This window comes from Sorex araneus, chromosome 9, assembly GCF_027595985.1.
Source record: "Sorex araneus isolate mSorAra2 chromosome 9, mSorAra2.pri, whole genome shotgun sequence".
Taxonomy (NCBI): Eukaryota; Metazoa; Chordata; class Mammalia; order Eulipotyphla; family Soricidae; genus Sorex; species Sorex araneus.
The window spans coordinates 893,951-919,529 of NC_073310.1; the positions used below are offsets into that span (position 1 = coordinate 893,951).

Sequence of the window (25,579 nt, forward strand, 5' to 3'; positions counted from 1 at the left end):
CTGCATGGCGGCCGGCTCCCCCTCCCCCTGCCTCCTCCCTCTCCCGCCTGCAGAAAACCGATGCATCATTTCCAGCCGAATCCAATCCTGCCTCTCCAATGCCCTTTCGCTCCCTCCCTCTCCCCTCCCTTCCCTCCCGCCTCCCTCTGCTCTCCTTGAGCCTTCCTGGCCGGCTTGTAATCCGACACAGGCGCCGAGCACTGCGGTCTCAGCCGCGCCGAGAGGTAGGCTGGGTCCCCCCCACCCCCAAACACGCCGGCCTCCAGGGCAGCCCCGAACTACCCAGTCAAGTCTGGGTGGGTGGGCTGGAGGGTCCCTGGGTCTGCGGCGGGTGGGTGCATGGGGCCACGACCACCTTTCCCCAGGGCAGTTGGCCCAGCAGGATGGCGAGCTGCTCCCAGCCCGGCCGGCAGCTGCTGCTGCTGCTCCTCCCCCTCCCCCTCCTCTTTCCTCTTCCCCCTCCTCCTCTTCCTCCCCCACCTTCCCCCCTCCGGAACAGGATTCTGGATTCTGGCAGGGGGGCTGGTGTGTATGGGGGGTCCCTCCACTCCCCTGGCTCCTGAGGGAGAGACTGCCGGCTTCTCTCTGTGTCCCCTCCTGCATGCTCCCCGCTTTCCAGAAAGGCCCCTGGGCAAAGTTGGGCTCCGTGTCACCCAGCAGGGTCTCTGCAGCCCCCAGGTGGGCGCCGGGCTGGGGGCTGCGGGCTCGGTGCGTGCGTGCGTGGCCAGGGCTGAGCAGAGAAGGTGCGTGCTTAGAATCTGCCAGTTCACGTCCCAGAGACCGACTTGAATAATTTGTTTGTGGGAGCAGATGTTCCCGGCAGCACGGGGCGTGCGTGTGTGCGTGTGCGTGCGTCTGCGTGTGCCGTGGGCGCCCGTGGGCATGCAGCTGTGGCCCTGCTGGTGACCCCCTGGAGCCCCCGCTCAGACCACCTGCCAGCAGGGTCTGGGGCAGGGGTGGGGCAGGACGCAGCCTGTGGCCCTGGAGCCCCCTGCCCCTGAGGCTTGCATGGTCCTTGGCTTGCGGGTTCGTGCCGGTTTAAGAGTGGGGGGTGAGCGGGGTCCCGCCCCCGCTGTTTCCCTGCCCGGTCCTCCCACAGACAGCGAGACCCCCAGGGGCGGGCAGAGCAGCCTGCGGGGGCGAGCGGCTCTGGGAGCTGCAGCAGCTGCGGGTGGTGGGCGGGGAGGAGGCTTCTGGGACCAGCCCCCCTCAACTGAGCAGGGGTGAAGGGGTGAGGGTGCGCGTGGCCCTCCGTGGCCCCGAGCCTTGCCAGAATGTTCTGTGTGGTTATTGCAGGGCTCATGCAGGGAGCAGCTCACAGGAGGGGGCTGCAGGGGCCTGGAGTTGGGGGGGCAGGTGGGGCCGCACCCCCAGACCTGGGGCCCAATGGGGAGGTGGCCAGGGCCCTGCTGGCCAACAAGGAGTCCTCCGTGTGGGCGCCCAGGGTGCCTGCCGTGGGTGCTGGAATCCCTGATGTAGAAATTGAGGTGCTGGCGCCCCTGGGTGCCCAGTGTCAGGGGACCCTGTGCCCCGGGAGGCTTGTTTTCTGCAGGCAGGGGGTAGGGTGTGCCCCCACCCCGGGCTCCTGGCCGGTCCTCCTGGGCGCTGGGTGCTGGGAGGCAGGGCTGGGGGGCCAGGAGGCACTAGCTGTGCTGCTTGTTCACAGAAACCAGAGGGTGGCACCGACTTCTAGAAAATTCTGTTCCTCATTTTCTCCGGTTCCTTCGGCATCGGAACCTCCTGCACCTCGAGCTTATTTATCACAGTCCGTGGCCCACCTGTTTGCGCCCTCATCTGGGTGCCTGAATGTGATGTTGGAGGAAGTGTGGAGGCCGCGGGGGGGGGGGGGGCGTCGGGCACCCCAGCCCCTCCCTCCCTTTCCTTCTCCTCCTTTCCCCCTTCCTTCCTGCTCTTCCTTCTCTTTCTTTCCTCCCTCCCTCCCTCCATCCCTCCCTCCCTCTCACCCGAGCAGGTGTGGGGCGGGGCAGTCCGCCCTTCCTGAGCAGTCCCTGCTATGCCTCAGTGTCTCTTTCCTGCAGCCCTGGTGGTGCTTGGCCTTGTGTCCTGTGAGTTTCTCTCTGTTCGTGACTAGTGTGTCTTCATGTCCCCGGGTCTCCCGGGCTCAGCCTCCGAGTGGCACCGTGCTGGCCGAGAGCCCCCACCGGCCAGGCCGCAGCTGAGTCCTTGCCCACCCCCCCACCCCACCTCGTGTCCTGAGGTCCCTCTTGCCGACGCCTGAGAGCTAAGGGCTGGTGGGAGGCTGTGGCTCCAGGGCCCGAGGGCAGGGACGTAGCCCAGGGCTTGGGTGGACCCCCCATGCCTCCCCCCTTCAGGTCTCCCCGTGCCTGCGAGAGGCCCGGGCTGAGCTCCCACAGCGGGCCTCTTTCCCTGGGCAGGCAAGGCTGGACAAACGTGGGGAGGGTTGGGGTTGGCGGGGCCTGTGCCCCGCCCTGCCACTCCCCTTCCGAGTGTCCCTGGGCTCTCCTGGGAGAGTGGGCAGGGGGCCTTTGCACAGACCTGCCGCCTTGGGCACTTCTCAGGGTCTCAGTGGGCCGGCTGGGGACGCAAGGACAGTGTCCTCCTCTCTCGGCCCCACGCAGTCCTGCTCCTTAGCCAGGCACTATCCAGAACGCCCCGAGTTCCCAAAGACCAACAAGCAGCTGGGTGGGCACAGAAAAGTTTGGGGGGCTCGACTGGTGCTGCCCCATACCAAGAAAGGAGAGACGGTGTTTCATAAGCAAGTGAGGGACCCTCCCGAGCCCTGACTCTGCCCTGCACTGGGGGCTGGGGTGGGGTGGGTGGCTGCCTCCTGCGTCTCAGGTGCCGGAGTGTGAGTGTGTGAGAGCATGAGGCACATACTCAACCCCCACACACTCAGACACACATTCAGACACACAGCTGCATGCTCTCACACTCTCATTCACATTTGTACACACATACACACTAATACACGTACATGTACTCTCACACACACTCAGGCACTAATGCACATCATTCACACTAATACACACACTCTCGGACACTCATACACCTGCACACTAACAACCCTCCACCCCCAAGAGTAAAATTGTTGAATCTGCGCAAACTGGGAACTCAAGAATCCCCAGCAGCTGGTCTGTCTGCAGTCAGGAAGGGGGCAATTGGCAGGGCCCAGCCAGTAACCCCAGGGGATCCCCTTTCCCGCCCTGAGGCCCCATGTCAGGTTGGGACCAAGGGGTTGAGCTGTGTCCAGCACACGTGGGCAGGAGTCACTGTCTGCATTCTAAAGGACTTTCTGGTGTGCAAGCTACGGACTCCGGGGTGGCCATTGTGATCAGAGGTGACCGCAAACGTCCGGGAAGGGACCCTACATGAACCCCCCAGGGCGGTGCCCTGTACTGACAGGTGAAGGCCCTGCATCCTCATTCTGGCTTCCAGGCAAGTGGGCGCTGTGTGCAGGGGACAGTGGGCAGAGCAGGCTGTCCCAGGAGCAGTATCTGAGGGCTCAGCACTCACCTCCGGGAGTCTCTGGCTCTAGGCTGCACCCCACCTCTGCCCTCCCCAGAGCTGCCACACATGCACCTTCCAGCGAGGGACCAGGTCACCTTTGTCAGAGGTGTAGCAGCCTGGGGGGCACATCTGGGTTGTCCCCGATGCAGGGTGGATGTGGTGGAGGAGCAGGCTCAGCCTCGCGAAGGACGGGGCGACAGATGCCTCCAGCGCCATCAGGGCGGAATGTTTGGTGACAGAGACACTCAGATGTAGGCAGGCTGGAGTCTTTGGGGCCACACGCTGGAGCCTTCGGGGCGTTCCACTTACGGCAACAGTGACTGTTGTCTTCGTGCTTTCAAGATGCTGCTGGGGACCCAGGCCAGTGTGTTCACATTCCAGGCAGGACCAAGGGAGAGGTCATGGCTGAAGGGCAAGAAGTGAGAGGAAAAGGCTTTCCCAGAAACTCCACTTCCTTCTGCTCCCAGGTAACTGGACACCCAGTCAGGTGCCCACCCCAATCTACTGGAAATGGAAATATAGCTTGTTTGTGGGGTGCCCCAGTGTGCCCATGTGTGCGTGATGCACCTAGACCCTGGGCGCCCACCCCATTGCCCAAATCATCTTTAAAGGAAAGTTCCAGAAGTATGTTTAAAAATAGTGTTAAGATTTCTTCTCTAAAACAGAAGGGAATGCCTTGCCACAGTGACAGGGTGGGGTGGGGGGGAGATGGGATTGGGGAGGGTGGGAGGGACACTGGGTTTACGGGTGGTGGAGAATGGGCACTGGTGAAGGGATGGGTTCCCAAACTTTGTATGAGGGAAGTATAAGCACAAAAGTGTATAAATCTATAACTGTACCCTCACGGTGATTCTCTAATTAAAAATAAATAAATTTAAAAAAAAAAAGATTTCTTCTCTAAGCTGCCCTCTTGAGCAGGAAATAAGAGATTATCATGTGGTTTCCTTTATGCTCCAAGTTTCTGTGATTGTATGTTGCTTTAGGATCAGAGCTGCAAGAAAAAGTGAAAAATGATGCTAAGGATAATTTTCTGCGTTTCCCTTCACATCTTTCCCAGTTGTTCATTCTACAGTCATCCATCAAATTGTTACATTGACTTGCATGTTGGACTAGAAGGTCACATAATGGAAGATTACAGGCAGAGAGATGAGTATCAGCTGAGAAGTACTATAATAAAATTATAGAGGGGTGAACTTGAGGGTTATAGAAGGTTCCATGTTCAAAACATGTCTTAGTTACTCACTCAAGGAGTGACTAGTGACTTGGACTTTCAGTTGTTCTTGTCTATAAAATGGAGATGATAATGGTTCCTATTTGGGACATGTCAGCTATCTGTCCTGTCTACCTTATTCAGCCATCCCATCCCATCCATTCTGCTCTGTTTTTTCTGGAAAGTGAAATTGAGATCTGCTGAGTCAGCTCCACATCCTGTTGGCCATGCCTTCAAGTTTGGCCAGCAGTTCTAGGGGTCCACATTTCAGGATCTGAAGGTGGGTTGAATAGGTTGGAGTGGCCGTGGAGAGAGAAAGGAGTTGTGCCACTGAAAAGCAGAAAAACACACGTCTAGAAGGGGGCCTCCGGGGTCTCCGGGAGATTTATTTCTGTGAATCAGGGCTGGGTGCCTCTAATGGTTTTCAATTAAAATTTAATAAATAAAAAGAGAACAAAGGCCTCATCAAATCATTCTTCATTCTTCATTGCTCACCACCAGGCAATTAAGAAGCGTGGTGATAAACAAGCTGTGGGTGGGAAAGGCTTGGAAACTACGGTGCAGAAGACCGGCCTGGGACTTGAGCTGCTCCACCCAGATGAAGGCCTATGTTATTCGGGGGAATTAAATGTTCTGAGTGGGGGCGCTGGAGTGATAGCACAGCGGGTAGGGCGTTTGCCTTGCATGCGGCCTACCCAGGTTTGATTCCCAGCATCCCATATGGTCCCCTGAGCACCGCCAGGAGTAATTCCTGAGTGCAGAGCCAGGAATGACCCATGTGCATTGCCAGGTGTGACCCAGAAAGCAAAAAAAAAAAAAAAAGTTGAGTGGGGAGGCTGCCCAGGCAACATGGCCCAGGAGTCATTCCCAGTGATACTGGATAGTCAGGTTAGATGGTTTGGGCTTGGACCAGTGATGGGGACTTGGGGGGGCTTCTCCTGCGGTGCTCAGGGCCTGCAGGGTTATGTCTGGGGTGTTGGGGGCACGCAGTGCTGGGGACTGAACTTGGGGCCTCCCGCATATAAGGCATGAGCCTGGACCCTGAGCTAGTTCCCCTGTCCATGGGAGCTTCTTTAAATCCCATTTGGCGGGAAGGACACTCTCCTTTCCCGTAGACCCGGCTGACCCCAGGCTGCGTAGTGGTCCGTGTACAGAGGAAGGCGGGGCTTTGTCCTACAGTGGGTCAGTAAGACCCTTGACGGGAGTATACGAGCAAGGGGAGGCTGAGCTTCCTCTTCTACCCAATCACTGAGGCCCCTGGCTGGTGGGCGTGTGCGGAGGGAGGCGGGGCTTCGCTCTGTCCAATCACCAGGACCCCTGTTTGGTGGGTGCCTGCAGAGGTGGAATCCACCGCTGCAGGTGGGGAGGTGGAACGTCTTTCTCTGTCAATCAACCAGAACCTCTGGTTGGTGGGCGTGTGCAGAGGGAGGGGGAACTTCGCTCTGTCCAATCACCAGGACTCCAGGTTGGTGGGCGTGTGCAGAGGGAGGCGGAGCTTCGCTCTCTGACCAATCACCAAAAAGCAGATGCTCCCGCTCACCCGAGACGCTTTTCCTCAGCACTTCACAGACCTCCGAGTCGCGTACCGGCCCGTGGGGCTGAGGACAGGCCGCGGCCGCCCGTGAGGCGTCTTGCTCCCTGTGGCCCTGGAGGTAGGAGTGGCTTGGGCTGCTGGGCCCTCTCCACAGGGGTTCCTGGGGCGTGCTCCGGGTCCCATCTCCAGCGAGCAGGGCCCTTTGCACCCCACCCACCCCGGGGACTCGGCGCCACCGGCCTCCGCAGATGTGCGCCTGGGCCAGGGGTGGCGGCAGGGCGCCTCCTGCTCGAGGCCAGCTCTGGTCACACGGCCGTGGCCGTGGGCAAGCGAGATGAGGTCAGTGTCGCGGAGGTGAGGGTCGACAGGCCTTGGTGACTGGGATGGTGGCCGCTGTATGAGGGGGTGTAGGCTGGCGGAAACCCCTTTAAGAATAGATAAGAGGGGCATGCTCTGGGGAAGGAGCCACTCGTGGAATGTTCCAGAGCGTTCTGGAATGTTCCAGAGCGTTCTAGAATGTTCCAGAGCGTTCTAGAATGTTCCATGTGCTCCCGGAGCGCATGGCGGGCGGGGAGAAGCCTTTCAGGGGGCTACGCAGGGAGGGTGGTGGCGTCCGTGTGCCGTGCAGGCGGTGTGATGCAGAGGGAGAGCGAGGTAGGGGGGTCCTGCCGGTGTCCCCCAGCGGGCCGCAGGCAGGCTTGTGTTTGGCAGCAAGCCGGCTGGAACGCGTCTTTCTCAGATGCGTTTGTCTGAGGCCTGGTGCAGGCAGGAAGGGCGTCTGTGGGCTCGGGGCTCGCGTAGGGTTCCGAGGGCACTGGTTTGTTTGTAGGGTTCTGGAGCCCCACCCCGGGGTGTGGGCCTGTCTCAGATCCCGACCCGAGACTCGGCCCCAGGTGTGTGCTTCTCGGTGAAGGCCTGCAGAGGGGTCGCCGGTGACTGTGGGGGAGTCCGGGTAGTCTCTCAGGATGCCAGCACACTCCTTCCCTTCTGCCCATGCCTCTGGAGGCTCTCACTCAGGGTGGGCTGTACCACATTCCTGGGGGGGCCTCCCAGGAAGTGTTTGTCAGTTGGGGGCGGGGCTGGGGCCCCTCTGGAAACTGTCTGCCAACTGGGTCATTAGGTGGACACTTGGGCCCGAGGAGGTGGTGGCACTCGGTTCCTGTGGCTCAGGGGCCACCAGGGCCAGCCCAGGGACACCTGGGGGGCTCCCAGCTCACATGGGCGATGATCAGGGTCGGTGTGGTACAGGGGATGGAACCAGGGTGGGTGCATGCCCCGTAGCTGAGGTACCGCCTGTTTCTGTCTGTTTTGCTCAATCCCCACTGGCCTGGGAACTAGAGCTGCAGGAACTTCTCGTGAGAGGAACACCAGCCACCTTCCACGTGTGGTCTTGCTTCTGTGACTTCCCTTAGACCACGCATGATCGCAGTGAGGAGATGCCAGTAACGTGTGCACCGACAGCTGACCAGACCTGCTGTCTGTGCTTCATCCATGAAGGCAGGAAGCCCCCTTCTCTCATGTGCTGGCTCCTCTGGAAACTGGTCTGGGCCACAAGGGCCACGTCACAGGCACACTCACAGGGTGTGCCATGCATGTCCCCACATCCGGCTCCATTTCCACCCCCTCCCTCCCTCCTCCCTCCCCCCCCACCCAACACACACACACTCTGGCTCCACACTCATGTTCCTTAGTCACGGAGCCATCTGGCTCCCCAGCCCCTGCCTGCGAGGCCTCCAGCTGGCAGGTGATGAGGTGATGTCCCAGCCCTTTGGGGTGCTGAAGGGGCGCTCCGTCAGCCTGGCTGCAGCCTGACTGCTAAAGGCCTTGGCCAGAGTCCTTGGGCCCAGGCCAGCTCTCTGTGCCAGCCGCCTGCCTCCTCCTCTTGACTCACTGGCTGTGAGACATTGAGTCTCGGTAGGGGGCTAAGCTCTGATTCCTCGCAGCCCCTGGTCAACCCAAGCTCCTTGGAGGTGACTGAGGGCTGGGAGAGGAGTCTGGGGGGAACGTGGTGATGGAGGGGACATGTGCACAGACCCATGAGTGCCTTTAGGGTCTGTCCAAGCTAGGACATGCTCTGAGCCCCTGTGGCCCTGGGAAATGTTCCTAATGGCATACTTTGTGGCCTTCAGGGGCTTGTGGTACCTACAGAAGTTTTAGGGGTGAGTGTTGGTGCTGCTTGGACAGAACGTTGCCGAGGAGTGCCTGATGAATGTGGGCTTGGGAGGGGGCCAGCTCTCTAGCCTCGTCCTGGTGCATCCAGCTGGCTGCTCAGGTCCACCTGTGGTGACGCAATTCCCGTCCCAAAGTGGGCTGGCCTCAGATCACAGGTAGCTGCGTCCTGACCCCTGCTGTAGTGTCCAGCTGCCTCTCCGTTCCTCCCAGCCTCAGTGGTGCAGTGACACGTGTCCCCCCACTCAGCCCTTTGGAGCGGGAAGCTGCATGGCAGTCGAGTTTGTGCTTAGGCTTCCCACATAGGCCCAGGCTTCTCTGTGTCACAGGCCTGGAGCTGGGGGAACCCCTCACCCCACTGCTGAGTGTCTCGTGGCCCCCCATATGTTCCTGCTAGGCCGGGGGCCCACCTCCTACCTGCCGTGGGAGATTCCGCCAGACTGCTGGGGAAACGTCTGGAACAGATTAGGAAGTACTTGGACAAGTCAGATGCGCCACATGCCATATGAGGTTGGTTCTTCCAAATTCTGGGGATGGGAGCTCAGCTCCCCCACCCATTTGGAGGCAGTGTTCAGCCACCCTCAAACTTGCTGATGGAAAACGATTTCTTATCCCATAAATAATCCTGCCAGGCGAGTGATTTAATTGATTTAATGAGCCGTGTTGTGAGATTGGACCTGGCCAGGAGCACATGTTTATCTCCATCCCATCTGTGGAAATTTCCCTGGAAGCAGCTGGGTGCAGCTTCAGGGAGGGTGTGGGGGTCTGAGGCGAAGCCAGAGCACTGTGCAGGCTGAGGGAGTGCATGAGGGAGGGAAGAGCCTGTCCTGCATTCCTTAGATGCCGGCACACCTTGCCTGGCAGTCTGACTGGGAAATGACTGGTTCCCCGTGGCCTATTTCGTGGCTTCTGCTCAACTATCCTTTCACATGGAGTTGTCCGGTGCATCTCCAACTCGTCAGTCTGAGGCTTTGTCCTCGGGGACTGGGAGAGTCTGGAGAAAGTTCTGGGGGTAGTACAGAGGGTCAGGCTGCTGCTCATCCTGGAACCTCCTAGTGGCTGCGCTGGAGACTGCGTGTGGCTCTGTTAGGGCATCCCTGCCCCAGGCCAGAAAGGTCTGGGAGTGACCTGGGCTTGGGAAGTTTTGCCTAGAGAACAGGTGTAAGTCTGCACCCTCCCATCATAGGAAAGGGACCATCTTTCCATTTCCCAGGGGCACTGTCAGCTCTTTGGGGCGTATGCACTACACATGCACTGAAAACGTTACTCCTGGAAATCCGATTTCCAGCCTTCGGCAGAGACGTGATGTCAGACTTGCACGGATAGTATCAGTGGGCCAGTGAGGGTGACTGGGACCTGGGTGTTCCCTGTGCCCTTGTTGTGGCTGGCATTGGCCAAGACCTTGTGTGGGCAGTTGCTTGTGAATTCAGACTCAGGCGGGAGCTTCTTCCAGCCACGGGGAGGCCCCAGGGAATAGGTGACCTCCGCAAAGCACAAGGCAGCACAGGCAGCCTGGGGCCAGCCAGAAGCCCTGCTCTGCCGTGTCACTATCTTTAAGGTGAACTCAGTGGCGGTGCGCTCTGTGTCAAGGCAGGGGCTCAGGCACGCTTTGGGCAGAGTGGGCTGTCCGGTGTTAGCCCAACTCCTCCAGCTCCCACTGCAGCATGCAGAGGTCCCTTTTCCGCTCCTCTGAAGGCCTCAGGCATTTTTTATTAGTTACTGTTTATTCTGGCAAGCTACCCGTGGCATATTCGATATGCCAAAAACAGTAACAAGTCTCACAATGGAGACGTTACTGGTGCCCGCTTGAGCAATTTGGTGAACAACTGGACGCAGTGCTACAGTGCTACTGTTTATTCTAGAAAAGGTGAGGAGGACATGCAGACTACGGAGATAAGAAGCCATGGACCCTGCAATTTGGGACTATCAGGGCTGGGTGGCTTTGCTGCCCAGAGTGTGTGTGGGAAGGCGCGTGAGGCCAGGGACTAGGCTGTGGTGGATGTCCCACGCCCTGGCTGGGAGGCCAGTGCCGTTGGCTGCTTTGTTGGGGAGGCACTCACATGGTTTCCGTGGGCTGAGGGCTGAGGGCCAGCTGTGGGACTGTACTGGGGCCTGAACCTTTTGTCCCTTCGTGGTTTTGGTTCGGGACGGATGACCGGGAAGGCTCGTGGCCAGGCGCTGGGTAAGGAGTTTCTGCTACTAAAAGCATCTCCTTCCATGACAGCAGGCCCCTGCCACGCCCCCGGGCTTGTGTGTTTGCTGACCTTTGATTGTTGCCAGAAAAGCTCTCTTCAAAGGCTACCTGGAGGCAGAAATGAGGACAGAAAGTCGCTAAGAGCCTTAGAAAAACAAGTTAATCACCAATGTGTGAGTCGCTTCAGTGCTCGCTGGGCCTGCCTGGGGCGAGGGCGAGGCCCAGAGAGCCCTGCTGTTTCCGCTGCTGCTCCCTTAACAGCTCAGAGTACAAACAAAGCAGTGTGACTGTCATTTAAAGGATCTTTGCTTAAACCTGGAAGATCGGGTGCAAAGGCTTGCTCTGAGATTTGGGGGCCAAAAGCACCTCGCAGGGGCTTCATACTGAAAGGCAAACTAGAAACTCACTGACTGGGTGGCACAGACATGGCTGCCACCCGGCAGGTTCTTGCCACCCCTATAGGGCTATTTGGGTTCAGCTGTTGCAGTCACACGGCAACTTCTGACATCATCTCAGGCTGCCTGCTGAGCATGGAACTCACGGTGAGGGCAAGGCTCTTCCGAAGTTCTCAATTCACTTTGGACACCCCCAAGGTGTCCAAGGATGGGATGTCTGGGTGCCTTGCTGGGTAGGTGCCAGACTGGGTGTTCGTCAACAACAGAAATGGCTTCCTCACGGTCTGGAGACTGGCCAACAGCCCAGTGCTGTGAGCTGAGTTCTGGGGAGAGCTGTGTTCTGACTAAGGGCCTTTTCTCCTGTGGCCTCACCTATTAGAAGGGGCTGAGCAGCACGCACGCAGGGGTCTCTTCCATGCAGCCCTCAGTCCAGACCTAAGCGCCAAGGGCCCACCTGCCTCCTCCACCACCATGTGGGGTCTTTCATCCAGACTCCCAGCCTTTGAACATCACCGTAGCCCATGGTGGAGAAGGGAGCCAGAGGCTTAGGGAATCACTCGACAGTGGACAGTGGACATGTATGCGGCTTTTAATTCTGCCTTCACCATTTTTTTTTTCTTTTTGGGTCACACTCGGCGATGAACAGAGCGTGGCTCTGCGCTCAGGAGAATTACTCCTGGTGGTGCTCAGGGGACCATATGGGATGCTGGGAATCGAACCCGGGTCAGCCGCGTGCAAGGCAAACGCCCTACCCACTGTGCTATTGCTCCAGCCCGATTCTTCCTTCATTTTTTATCTGGGCACTGATGTTGGCTTTCCAGAGTGGTGTACTCTGAGTGAAGGGTGTGACACCAAGGCAACTCTGACTATGGAGTAAGGACCCCAATCAGGGCTGAGTTTAGCCTGCGGGGGGCTAACAGTGGCTTAGCCTATTCCTGGAGATATAAGAGTGAAGACAGTAGAGACAGTGGAGATAGTGGTGGCAGAGATGGAGATGGTGGAGGCAGAGGAGCCAGAGGAGATGACCCTGGAAATGACAGAGACGGAGTTGAGGGAGATAGCAGAGAGGGTCAGTGACAGAAGCAGTAGAAGCGGAAGAAACAGTGGCTGATTTCTGGGGACCTGTAGCTTGGTCTGTGGGTAATGGCCTGGCTTGCCGAGAGTCAGCCAGAATTGGACCGAGCCATATCTTCAGGAGTTTTGCCGGTGCCTGGGTGCCTCGATTTCTCTGTGGAGGTAATGTCATTGCTGGCCTTACACCTGGTCTTGTCTGGGGTCTGTTCTGAGTTCTTTGGATGCCCTGCTTGCCATCCTACCCTTGAAGTCAGACAGCTCACGTTCCCCAGTGGTCCCTGTCAGAGTAGATTTGAGGTAGAACCTCGTTGGAACCTGATTGGGCACAAGCAGGAAGCAGTATGACCTGAGGTGTGGAATCTGGCATGGTACTTGGCAGGCGTTAAATCACCCTGGTGCTCCCTTTGCCTTCCTCTCTTGACAGTTCACTGAGGAGCACCATGAAGCAGGTGGAAGTGGGGTCCCACCAGGCTTTCCTGGAGCTGATGGAAAACAGCCCAGGATAGAGACGCAAAAGGAGTGTCTGGGGACGTGAGTGAACGGAAGGAGGGCTTTGTGTGCTGGAGCAGACAGTGGGTGATGCAAGGCTGGAACAGGAGCAAAAAGAGTAGAGCCCACGCTCGGGGTCCCTCGTGCCAGGCCTCTGCCACTGGTGTGGACAGAGCCCACAGACCAGGGAACTGTGTGGTGTGGACATGGCCCTGTGGTGTGTCCTGGAGAGAATGCAGGCAGGTCACTGAGATCCGATTGCCCCTCTTGCTGGCTGCACCCAGCAGTCTCCAGCTCTGAGTTTCCCATTCCTGCTCCCCAGGCTGAGACCCCTGTTCTACTTCTGGGGGCTGAGTGAGGCAGGGTCAGAGGAAGACTGGCCCAAATGACCCGGCAGAGCTCAGCAGCTGTGCTGTTCCCAGTGACGTGCCTGGCCGGACATGCCGAGTATGTGCCATGCCCGCCCAGAGATCGAGTTCCCATTCTGCTTGGCTGACGTAAAGCTTTCCTGGACATGAATAAGTAAACAGGCTTCCTGCAGGCTCTGAGCAGACAGCAGAGGCTGGGTCTAGGGGCCCAGGGTGTTCGTGTCCCTGTCAGGGCCTGCCTGGATGGCACACTCTGGTAGCCAGCGAGACAGGGCTTAGAACTGGGGACAGGTGGTCACTGAGACCAGGGGTCTGTGCATCTAGGGGCTTTGTTGTCACCTCTCTGGGGCTGCTTGGGCCAGGTAGTGTCCACAGTGCAGGGAGCCCAGGTCAGGGAGGGGCCTGTGGCTCAGGCAGGATCCTGGGTGAGGTGGTCAGGACCAAGGACAGCGCAGGCAGGACTGCAGGCCTAGTGTTACACCATGTCAGCCCTGAGTCCTGTATCTGTGGTCTCAGCCCTGCACTCCATGTCACTGTATCGTTCCTGACCCCTGTGTCCACCATGTCAGCTCTGAGCTCTGTGTCACTTCTCTGTGCCCTGAGCTTGTGTCCACTGTGTCAGCCCTGATCCCATGTCCACTTACCTTTAACCTGAGTCCCATGATAACTGTCACTCCGGACCCCATGTCTCCTTGTGTGTGCCCTGAGCCCCACGTTCCCTTATGTATGTCCTGGGCAATGTGTCCCCATGTCTTTACTCTGAGCCCTGTGTCCCCTTGTCTGTGCCCTGAGCCCCGTGTCACCTTGAGTGTGACCTGAGCTCCATGTCCCCTTGTGTGTTCCTTGAGCCTTGTGTCCGTAGTGTCACAGCTACACAACTATAGCTGTGCTCTGCAGAAGACTCTTTCTTCTGGACCTGTGTTTTCCAACTCAGAGCCGTGGAGGGGCAGAGTTGTGTCCAGATGAAGGGGACAGTGAGCAGGCTCAGGTCATGGATTCTCCTGGTATGGGCTGGGTGCAGGCTGAGAACACACATGGGAGAACCTAGGTGGAGGACTAAGAGGGACTCACAGGGTGAGTAGGGGAGGACTGACAGGGACTCACACCGTGAGTGGAGAGGACTGACAGGGACTCACACGATTCGTTGGGAGAACTTACAGGGACTCACACTGTGACAATCTGGAACACACTCAAGTCTCCCCCATTTCACCCATCAACTCCTCATGAACTGCTCAACACTGGTCTTGGCAGCCAGTGGGTGTTGGGGTGTTGGTGCCTGTGAGCTCTGGGTCTCCTCAGGGAGGCTGCTCTGTGTACAGGCCTCAGTCCCTACGTGGCTGCTCCTCACTGGAGCCACAGTCCCGTGAGCATCGTGTGTGAGGGCTGGGGGCTTGTAGGGTCTCTGCCAGTCTTCCAGTGTGTGCTGCCCGAGTCCCGGCTTGCAGGCGCCGGTCCAGGAAGCAGACCCTGTCTGTCTAGACATCTCTGCACACATCTTTGTGAGTCGTTAGAAATCTCATTACTGTCTCACTCCAACCAGGACGGGCACATCCCCAGTCCGCCTGGCAGGCCGGCTTATGAAAGAGATGGCACTGATTTATTTAAGTTTGACAATGACCAGGAAGTTGGTCAGTGACCAGGAAATGTTTATTCTGTCGAGACAAGCAAATTTTGTCCTGCAGACTGTAGGTTCAGACTCCACGCTAAAGCCTCAACTGCTGCCTGCCTCATTCCCCAACCCCCACCTGCTTCCAGCCTCCAAACTCTCTCGAAAGCTTTTCTTTAAAATTTTTTTTTGTGTAAAAAAAATAAAAAATAAAAAAAATTATTTTGTGTGTGGGGGACACACCCAGTGGTACTCAGGGTTTCCTCCTGGCTCTGTGCTCAAAGGTCACTGTGGTGGGGCTCGGGGAACCGTAAAGGGTCCCAGGGATCAATCCCATGCCAGCTATATGCAAAGCAAGTGTCCTAATTCCTAATAACAGAGTCTGGCCCTAAAAACAAACATCTTCTTCAAAACTTTAAACACTGGTTTGCAATGTTGTTCATAATTCTGTTGTTTTAGGCACTCAATGTTCCAACACCAATCCCACCACCAGTGTGACCTTCCTTCCACCAATGTCTCTAGTTTCTCACCCACTCCCCAAACTTGCCCCCTTAGCAGGCACAGAATAATTTACTTTATATTGCTTATCGCAACTACATGGCAAAATGGAATTATTAAAAATTAGTTCAGTAAGAGAAAATTTTGTGATAAGTGTTACATCTCACAGTGGTGTTTGTTATTCAAGTCATTGCGAACTGAACTGTTTGTTGCTAGTTGAGCTGTATGTGTAACTGTTTTCACTCATTGAGCTCACTGGGCTTCTACACAACTTTACCATCTCACTTCCTGCTGAGCTGTCAGTACCATAAAATTTGGAGGTGTCATGTGGCCACACAGCTGTGGAGTTGGGATGATTGAGTGGCTTGGCATGTCTTCAAGATTAGTTGTGGAGCCAAATCATTTATATGTCAGAGAATATTGGAGGTGGGTGGGGCTCTGGGCCTCTCGACAGGACAGGGACTCCATTCTGGACCCACCCCCATCCCGAGGAGGCCCCTAGTTTTCAGCCTGGAGATCCAGCTACCTGGGGTGATTCAGCACATGGGCATGTCTGAGATCACGTGAGCTGCTGTGGAGCTAGGCTGCAAAACAGTTTTGTTTTTGTTTTTGTTTTGGGACCACACCAAGATGTGGTCAGGCACAATCCTGACTGCTCTCAGGGACCACTCCTGGTGGGGCTTTGGAACCACACAGATTCTTGGGATTGAACCTGGGTCACATATGTGCAAGGCAGGTACCCTGCTGCTGTTTCTTGCTGGCCCCATCAGCTTTCTGATGACAGTTGAGTTACTCCAATGCCTCATTTCTGTTCTGGAGTCTGAGAATTTATACACACTGCTCAGGCTGGAGTGGCAGTACAACAGACAGGAATCGCACTGTACTCAGGCTCAGTACTCAGGTGCTATACGCAGGGCTCTGTGCTTGGGGTACTGTACTCAGTGTACTGTACTGAGGGCTCTGTACTTGGCGTACAGTACTCAGGGTGCAGTACTTGGGGTGCAGTACTCAGGCCTCAGTACTCAGGTACTATATTCAGGGCACTGTACACAGGGTGCTGTACTCGGGGTGCAGTACTGAAGGTTCAGTACTGAAGGCACTGTACTCACCCACAGTACTCAGGAGCTGTAGGGTCTCCCCTCTCAGGCCCCCACTGTCTAGCACACCAGACTTGGTTTTACTGAATCTTGGAATGTCATTCTGGGCTGGGTGTGTGTTTCTGCTCTTTTCTTTTTTTCTTTTTTTTTGCTTTTTGGGTCACACCTGGCAATGCACAGGGGTTACTCCTGGTTCTACAGTTCTACACTCAGGAATTACTCCTGGCGGTGCTCAGGGTACCATTTGGGATGCTGGGATTAGAACCCGGGTCGGCCGCGTGCAAGGCAAACACCCTCCCTGCTGTGCTATCCCTCCAGCCCTATTTCTGCTCTTTTCATACAGACGTGTGGGTGAAGAAAAGGAACATGACAGTGGGCAAACTAGGATGTGTCCCTCACCCCTTGGTGCCAGAAGTTGGTGGTGTAGGCTGAGGTGGGGGACGGAGGTGACAGTGATTGTATGAGTTGTATGGCAATGGGCTGTGTGTTTCTCCACGCAGGATGACCCTTCTTACCTGAACCAGCGCACCTGGTGTGTGTGTGGGGGATATCCTGACTGCGGGAAGACCTTACTCAAACTCCTCAGCCTTGCCTCATCCTGAGACCAAGGGTTCAGCAGCGGGACACGGTGAGTCTGCCTGCGGATATGTCTGTCAGGGTTATTACATGCCCAGTCTGTGTGGAGCCCCCCCAGGAAGACAGACTGATGGGGCCTGTGCCTTCTGCAGATGGCAGTGTTTGGGGCAGTGCCTTGCAGAGCCCTGAGACACGAATGAGTTTGCTGTAGGAAAAGAGGTTGTCCAGACAGGGCTGAGTCATCAGGCTGTGTGAGGGCGTGGGCTTGTATCTAGGAGAGGGGAGTGGTAGGACCAACTGTGCCCCTGACACTGACAGCCACATCCCAGGCGGGGATAAGTGGGGAGAGTGAGTCTGGACCCTGTAGTACAGAGGAGCAGTGCTGGGGGCTTGGCCGGCTGATGGTGGTGGAGAGACTCCCAGTCTGTGGGCCAGGCTGGGAAGGAGGAGGAAAGAGCAGGCATGAGAGTCAGTGCCACAGAGAGGGAGAGGTGCTTCCTGCGACAAAGGCTGAAGTAGAACCACAGGCTGAGATTCCAGTTCACTTCTACCCTGAGAAGTAGAAGTGAACACTCAACACTTCAGTGTTGAGCTTGATTACACCTGAATTCTGGGACATCAGCTGTTACGTGACCAGTCGAGTTCAGAGGCGAAACCTAGGGTGTCTCAGTCTTCTGCCAGTGTTTGATTTTGGGGGTGTTGATGGAGATGGAGGAAATGGTGGTGAGATGGTGGAGATGGTGGAAATGGTGGAGATGGTGGAAATGGTGGAGATGGTGGAGGAGTTGGTGGGGATGGAGATGCTGGTGGAGGTGGAGATGGGGATGGAGATGGTGGTGGGGATGGAGGTGGAGGTGGGGATCGAGATGCTGGGGGGATCGAGATGCTGGTGGGGATCGAGATGGAAGAGAAGATGGGGATGGTAAAAGAGATGGTGGCTAGGTTGTATTCGCTTGACTTTGGTTCCCAGCAATCCTATACTTTTCTATTTTATGGTTTGCCTTATCCTGAAAGGCAGCAGAGATAATTTATCTGTGACTCTCAGCTGTGTTGTATATGTGTGTGTACTCGGCAGTCCCGTCACTTAATCATCAAGACTGAGTCACTGGGAATGGGGAGATGGCTGGAAAATATTTCCGAGCCCTTTGTTACCATCAGCAGTTCAACAGAATCCATTTCCTCTTTTAAGATCTGCTTGCCACTGCTTCCACTGCTGCAGACAGTGCCACTGAGGACATGTTCCCAGAGAGCCTGCCTTTCGGGGGGTGTCGGTCACCATCTGGGTATGTGCTCATTGCTCACACATGCCCAGGGGACCTGGGAGTTGTTGTGTGCACTCTGGGGTGCAGGGAGCTGATTTGGGGAGCGGCCTGATTTCAGGTGCTCTTTATTTTGGCCACCCTGGGGCTGAGCTACAGAGCCAGCTGATAAACACGCGGCAAATCTCTCCTGTATTTGGAATGGGCTGATTTTTTTTGATAGATTGTTAGCTGCTTGGCACTGCAGGTGCCCCATTAAGTGATTGCGTTTAAATTTAGCTCTTGTTCTCGCTTTGGAAGGAATGGGATGTCTGAGTTACTTCATCAGGAAGGAAAAGAGTTGGAAAACAAGTCCTCATGACCGCGGGGACAGGCGACTCCGTGGAGGTTGGCTACTGTCCACAGCCTTCTTGCTTCCCCAGGAAAGCACTTGGAGGGTGGCCATTCATGGTCAGTGAGGTGTTGGCACCAGAATGTACTCCCTTCACGCTATCAATAATTTCCCCGGGGGTGGTGGCTGTGTGGGCCTCTACTATACCCTTTTCTGGTGCCCCATGCCAAGCGCCATTGATGCTCAGTGAACAGTTGCATCTCAGAGGGGCAGATCAAGAGTCAGTGTTCTTGGGGACGTGCTGGCCCCTTGTTTCCATGAAGTCTGGTGCTTGCACTCAGAACTTTCAGGCCTGGTTCTGCACCCACGGTGTTCACCTGTGTACAGTGCCCGCCTTGCTGTGAGGCAGGGGCTGGTACCCCTACACAGGCTGCACATGTGTGGCCTGTATATCCAGGCGTGTATGTGCTCTGCAGCATACACACATGGTCTTCATCCCACAGGCGGCTCAGGTCTGTGAAGTGTAAAAGTCAACGTCTCGTCTTTCCACTCTGCCCCACTGAGCATGGCCTGTGGTTTTCTCTGTTCGTGGCTGTGTGGACAGAGCCACAGAAAGTCTGTTCTTCAGGTTTGTTTGTGCTTTAAATAAACCAAACCATAACTTTTCTGCAGATTGGTGTTCTGGACTGTGTCTCGGAGCTCTCAGAGCTCTTACCCGGGCTCACCAGCTTGTCTGCCCACGTCCCGAGGGGCCTCTGCCGAGGAGCAAGAGTCCTGTGAGAGACTCACCTGAGGGCTTGTGAGGGATTCATCCAGGGTCTGTGAAGGATTCATCCAGGGTCTGTGAGGGACTCACCCCAGGGTCTGTAAGGGATTCACCCAGGGTCTGTGAGAGACTTCCCTGGGGTCTGTGAGAGATTCATCCAGGTCTGTGAGGGACTCACTCCAGGGTCTGTGAAGGATTCATTCAGGGTCTGTGAGGGACTCACCCCAGGGTCTGTGGAGGATTCATCCAGGGTCTGTGAGGGATTCATCACAGGGTCTGTGAGGGGACTCACCCCAGGGTCCGTGAGGGATTCATCCAGGGTCTGTGAGGGAATCATTTCAGGGTCTGTGGAGGATTCACCCAGGGTCTTTGAGGGATTCATCCAGGTCTGTGAGGGACTCACCTCGGGGTCTGTGGAGGATTCACCCAGGGTCTTTGAGGGACTCCCTTGGGGTCTGTGAGGGATTCATCCAGGTCTGTGAGGGACTCACCCCGGGGTCTGTGGAGGATTCACCCAGGGTCTGTTAGGGACTCACACAACCAGCACAGATGAAATTTCAGGGTCTGACTTTTACAAGCTTTGAATCCTTCCTTGGTCCTACAGTATGTGGATGTTTCCTTAAACTACATAATATTATAACAGTTTATACCGAATAACTTAAATCAGCATATCACAGTACCCTCTGAGTCTCCCTCTCTTGAGACAGAGCAGGTATCCAGATGAGAGAGGGCAGGAGAGGGGCCTGCTGACTTCCCTGTCCTTGAGGGGAACCACGCCTGATTCTGAGTGCCTCAGACTGCAAAGCAGCTGCAAGGTGCAGTCATCTGTTTACTGGGAAACCAAAGTTCTGGGTGGAAGCAAGCGGAGCTGCTGGCATGTTGGTAATGGTGTCATGACAATTGTGGAAACGGCTCTTTGCAGCATGTTGTGGTCCTAAATGGGAAGATTCACAGAAACACAAAAGGGGGTGTTCCTAGGGGGGCTCGTGACCGCATCTGTGACTCGGTCTGAAGTTCGACATATTGTCTGTGTGGAAACTTCTAGTGGAAAGGGCTCTGGATGTTCCTGCAAGACTGAAGCAGTTCCAGGTTTTAATCCTGTTTCGTTCCTTCCTTAGTTATTTATTAGACTAGTCAGGATGGCTGGGCTGTGTTATATTGTTTTAGTTCCAAATAGTGCTCAAGCGGCCACGAGTCCCCACATCTGCGTGGATGCCTACTTAGTCCCTGCCCTCTGCTCTCCAGCCTGACCAGCAGTCACAAGCAGTGGGAGTGTGTGGGCTTGGTGAGGACCTGGAGGCTGCAGCAGCACTGAACGGCCTGTGACCGTCTGCTCCACTCGGCTCAGTTGGCACGTCAGGCCCGGGAGTGTGGCTGACCTGCTCCTTTTGTGGTATGGGATGGGGAGAGGGGGCTGCCTAGGTAGCAGCATGCCCAGAAAGGCCTTCGGGCCGTGGGACTTGTGAGTGTGCCTGTCAGCCTTCTTAGCTGGGGGCCGACAGAAAGCCAGTCCTCGTGATCTTGTACCTGAAGGAGAGTTGACTTTGAAATGAAGAACGGCAGTAAGCATGGCTTCAGGATGGGCTTGATGCAGGAGCTCGGACAGTATTTTGAGATTCTCTGTCAGCTCTGCTGTGTTAGCCTTAGTCTTGCCCCCTACCTTCACTTGCCCCCAGTGCCAGTGATTGAACCCATGGAGCTGCCACCCTGTCCCTGATGTTGGTCTGAGTTTGGGTCAACTGGGGTCTGGAATATGTCCTGCAGTCTTGACTCACGCATGTGTCTGTAGCACACTTACAGACGTTGCATTTCAAAGAGGGGGTTTGGGCATCACAGGCTACATGCCCTAGGTCACTCCTCTGCCGAGTAGGACACAGCAGAATCACCCTCCCCTTCCCAGCTGTGACTGTGCGCAGATGTGTTTCTGGGGCTCACCCTGCAACCTGCGTCTCCAGCAAACTCATGAGCAGCTCTGATGCCCACAGCAGGATCCAGTCCTGTCTCAGAAGGGAATTTTCCAGAAGAATGAGTGGGACAGCGAAGGGCCTGGGGGATCTTGGAGCAGGTGTCTCGCCTGCCCCACCCACTGGCTTCGGCTTGAGGTCCATCTGCTCAGGTTCCATCTGAGGATAGAGCCTGACGGAACCCGGATCCTGTTGTCAGGGTGGCCGGAAAAGACTGCGTGTGGTCTTGGGCCCACTGTGCCCTCCGCTCAACCCTGTCCTCTGTGGCTGCAGAGTGTGGCAGATTCAGGGAGCCTCTTGGCCTTTGCCCTTCCCCTCCCCGTCCACCCCTGCCCTGTCTAGCTTTGGATGCAGTGACCTGCTACTAGAAAGGCTCATCCCTGTCAGGGCCAGTCACTAGGCAGCAGAAGTGGCTTCAGGTGGTGTCAAGTCGGTCTGTGGCAGCAGGGCTGGCTCTGGCGCCATTTGCTTAGCTCAGTGAAGGGTGCTTTGCTCTGTGCTGAGGAAGAGTGCCATCTGGAGGCCCCCCTGTGTCCCTGGATGGTGAGGGACCTAGAGGCCTTTCCCACGGGGGGAAGTTCTGGCTTGTCTCCCCAGTAAGCCCCCAGTGAGCAGAGCACAAAGGGTGTCCCCACCTCTCTCAGGGAGGGAGGGGCAGCCCAGCTGCTTCCCTGAGGCCACCCATTGTGCGTGTCTGTGCTGTGAGGCAGGAATGGGGCCGGGGCTCATGAAGGGACTAACACCACAAACTGGGAGACACTGTCCCCTGGGTTTGCCAGTTCTGTGAAAGTGTCCTGATGAGTTTCCGTTAACCCACACTGTCCAGTCTCTGCGGGGTGTGTCAGGTGGACGGTGTGTGCAGGCCTGTACAGTTTTTCAGCATGTGTCAGGTGGACAGTGTGTGCAGGCATGAGGGTGCTCCAGACTCCCCCAAAGTGAGTCCATCTGGAAAGTGGGTATATCTGAATAATGGTACTTAGAAGCCCCAAAGGGATAGTGTGTGGACGTGGTCCTAGAGACTCAATGCGGAGGCCTCTAGCCTGAGGTGGGCATTTGAGGGAGTTCAACCTGAGGAGGACCAGCAGCTGGATGCAGGGAAGGAAGGCTTCCCAGAGGAGGTGGATTTTGAGCATTGGAAAGGGATTGGAATGGGGCTCAGGAAGGGTTTCTGTTAGATGGGCCAGACCTGGTGCTGTGATCCGGGACCCTTGAGGGTGAGGAGAGAATAATTTGGTTGTGGGACCAGGGTGGAGTGCTGGGGTGAGGAAGTGTGGAAGGACCCCCGGGCAGGCATCCATCCTGACCTTTCCCCTGGGGCTGGAGGGGATGGGTTTCTGCTGGTTATATCAGATTAACTGGACATTCACAAAGAATGAGTGAGCGAGTGAGCGAGAGAGAGACAGAGACAGAGACACAGAGAGACAGAGAGAGAGAACAGTCATCCCCTTTCTCTGCTCCTCCTTCCCTCTGGGAGCTCTGGGTTTGCCTCCAGGATCAGGAAGGGTGTGAGCACCACAGCCCCCACCCCCCCTCTCCTGGGCACGTGGAAGGCACTGTGTGGGGGAGGGGTGCTGGCAGTGTTGGCCTCCTTTGGGGAAGAGAGCTGGGTGCAGGCTGGTGGGGGCTGGCGCTGGGCACTCCGGAAGCTGTGCTTGTCCTTCAGCAGAGCCCTTGGGCAGAAGGACCTGACCAGGCTGATCGCGGAGCAGAGGTGGCTGGGGTGGGGGTGCCAGCAGGTGTGTGCCGCCTGGCCTCAGCTGGGGGCGCTGAAGCGGAGAAGCTGTCCCTGCACACGCCAGGAGGCTCTGAGTCTGTTGGAGGCCTCGCTCCAGGGGCGCAGTGAGGGGTGGTGGAGCCCCAGCCTGTGACTCTGCCTGTCCGGGAGGAGCCGAGCGGGCTCTGTCCCTCTCTGGACCCTGAGGCCCCAGAGGTCTCTGAGGACTCATGTCCCTCGCACAGGCCCAACACCGCACCTGACCTGCAGGAGCACCTCCACACAGCCTTTGGTCTGAGGTCATTTGGGCCCTGCAGCTGGCACAGGACCATGGCCAGGGAGCCCCCTCAGGTTTGCGTGGCAGCTCCCGGAGCCATGGCAACACCAGACTGCGCTGCTTGCTGACGACGTGCACGACTCGTCTGGGCCGCAGAGCATGTCAGGAGTCGCACCCCCACGGGTCTCTGGACCTGCGCTGGGGAGACCTTGGTGTTTGGGGAGGGCGGGGTGGTGGGCAGGAAATTGAGCGCTTTCAAAGTGATCTCAAGGAAGATGGAGTCGGAGTACAGGTGGACAGGTGAGGGGTGACCAGAGAGCCTGTGTAGGGAGAGCCTGTGGGCCTGGAAATGAGGCCAGATGTGTGATCCCTCGCCTCGGCAGGATGTGGGCAGCCGAGACACTGCCGAGGGTGGAGGAGAGGGTTTCACTGGGCACGTGGGAGAGCGTGCAGGCCCGTCTGGCTTGGAGGGTTGCGGGGTCTAGCCGCATGGTGGATGTGCAGTAAAGCCCAGCTGAGGGGGCCAGGTTTGTTTACCCTTCACAGGCTGTTGGCACCCCACACGTGGGCTCCCGATTTCCTCCCAGTGACCAGCTTCATCCCCATCACGCATCCCAGAGAGGTGGGGCGCAAATCTCCCACTCCCTGGTGGCCCAGTTAGTGATGCAGAAGAACCCTGGCCCTTCCCCAGGAGCTTCTGGCCTGGAAGGCTGTGCCGTCTGCACCGTCTCGCCTGTGTGTCACGTAGGGGTCAATCCCACTTCCACGCGCTCCACCTAGCCGCTGGGTTGGTAGCTGAAAGGCCTGCGGGGGCAGCTGGTTGCTGGGCAGGACACGGCGCTGGGGCTTCTGGAGCCACCTCAGCCGGGCTGCGGGTTCCCCCTCCTGCGGACTGGCCCCACAGCAGAGATGCAAAGAGCCTCACATCAGCCCTCCTGGGGAATATGGTCTGAAGCGGCTCTGAGCCCTGAGGCCCAGGGCTGCTCCTGCTCCCCCTCTTGGCGGAGAACAGGACACGAGGACCTGCCAGCCAGGCAGTTGCTGTGGTAACCCCCACCCGCTCCCGCCTGCTCTGCGTGTCTGTGGGCTGGGCTGCGCTTGCCTCTCCTGACTGTTGCCCAGAAGGGAGCCGGATGATCACTCCGCTTTGCCAGACACGAGCACGATTTCCAAGGTCTACAACGCCTCCTCCTCGGGCTGGTGGGAGGTTCTGCAGAAGGTGCTGTGAGTCTGGAGAGAGGGGGGAGGGAGGAGGGAGAAAGAGGGAGAGCAGGGGGAGAAGGAGAGAACGAGGAGGGGGAGAAAAAACCTACCAAGGTCAGAGTCACAGAAGCAGTGGGGGGCAGACCCCTGCAGTGTGGGCCTGCGCCCCCTTAGGCTCGGACTAGGAGATTGCCCCAGAGGTGGGCGAGTCACACACTATGCATTTTTCTGTAGGGAAATAGAGCCTCTGACCAGTGCAGTGAAATGAGTGAGGTGGGCTCAGAGCTGCCGCGGTGGGCCCCTTTCTTGTGTGGTACCCCGGCAGAGGTGGGGCCCAGCTGTGGCCCATCCTGGTGCTGCCTCCACAGGAGCAGGGTGGTGCAGGGCTTCAGTCTCCCTTGTGGTCTGTGCCTCCTGAAGTGCTTTGCGACTCACTTGAGCAGGTGTCGGCTGTCAGGGCAGTGAATGCCCACCGAGCCCACCTTCCCTGCCCAGGCCAGCCCGCCTCTGGCTGGCCCCAGCTTCTCCGTGGTGCTGCCTGAGTAAATTCGACTTCACAGGATGTTCAGAACAGCATATTAGAGACAGGAGTCAAGTGAAAGTCGAGTTCTCCAGCAGCTCTTCCCATTGTGTTTCTGGGGGCCCTTGTGGTGCTTAGGGGACACTGACAGGTCAGGCCTTGCTCCTGCCGGTGCTGGGGCTTGAGCCTGAGGTTCATAAGTGTCCTTTGAGCCACTTCTCCTACCTACTTTGTGCTGTGAGGGCAGCTGTCAGGTGCCTCCCTGGTCCCCAGAATAGTCGGGTGGGGCACAGGTGTAAGCCACATAAGTGGGGGCCCCAGGACAAGACTAGGGGCCGGCCAGTAGGACGGGGGAGCACAGGAAGGAAACAGTGCTGTGGGGGCCAGGGCTGGAGCACGGCTGAGAAACAGGCAAAGTGGACTCTCCCTTTCAGTCACACTCTAGACCCAGGCACTCCCCCCAGCTCCTGTCCCTCTCGGGAGAATGAACAACAATGACACTGTGTTATTTTCCTCGTTACTGCGGGGTGGGGGGCAGAGGCTGCGTCAGATCTCTGGGCTCCCCCCCTCCACAGCTTTGGTCTGGTCGGGATCTAACTTGGCTCTCACACCTGTCTGTTAGGGTGGGGACACGGCTAGGACCTGTTGTAGAGGCGGTCACAACTGTTAGAGGAAACGAAGGTGGCGGTCAGCGCTGCGCTGGGCCCAGTGGGAGCAGGGTGAGGCCAGGTGCATGCGCTATTTGCGGCCTGTCGGGTCTGGTGGCCCTTTGCTTTCCTCGCTCTCCTTCCTGGGATCTGGAGCCCTCAGGCCCGGCCCAGCCTTGTGGAGCAGCACCCTGGACAG

General features: G+C 57.2%; 1 protein-coding gene across 3 annotated transcripts in view; it reads left to right on the forward strand.

Annotated features, from left to right (window-relative positions):
- The window catches only part of RIMBP2 (RIMS binding protein 2), a 62,052-nt gene continuing 36,473 nt past the window's right edge, over positions 1–25,579 (forward strand). For 2 of the 3 annotated variants that reach the window (XM_055147606.1, XM_055147608.1), the window contains exons 1-2: positions 1–224; positions 16,624–16,751. The gene's annotated coding sequence lies outside the window, so the exon portion shown is untranslated. Of the gene's footprint in view, positions 225–16,623; positions 16,752–24,141; positions 24,230–25,579 lie in introns of those variants that run through there. The other variant, XM_055147607.1, reaches the window with a different exon arrangement.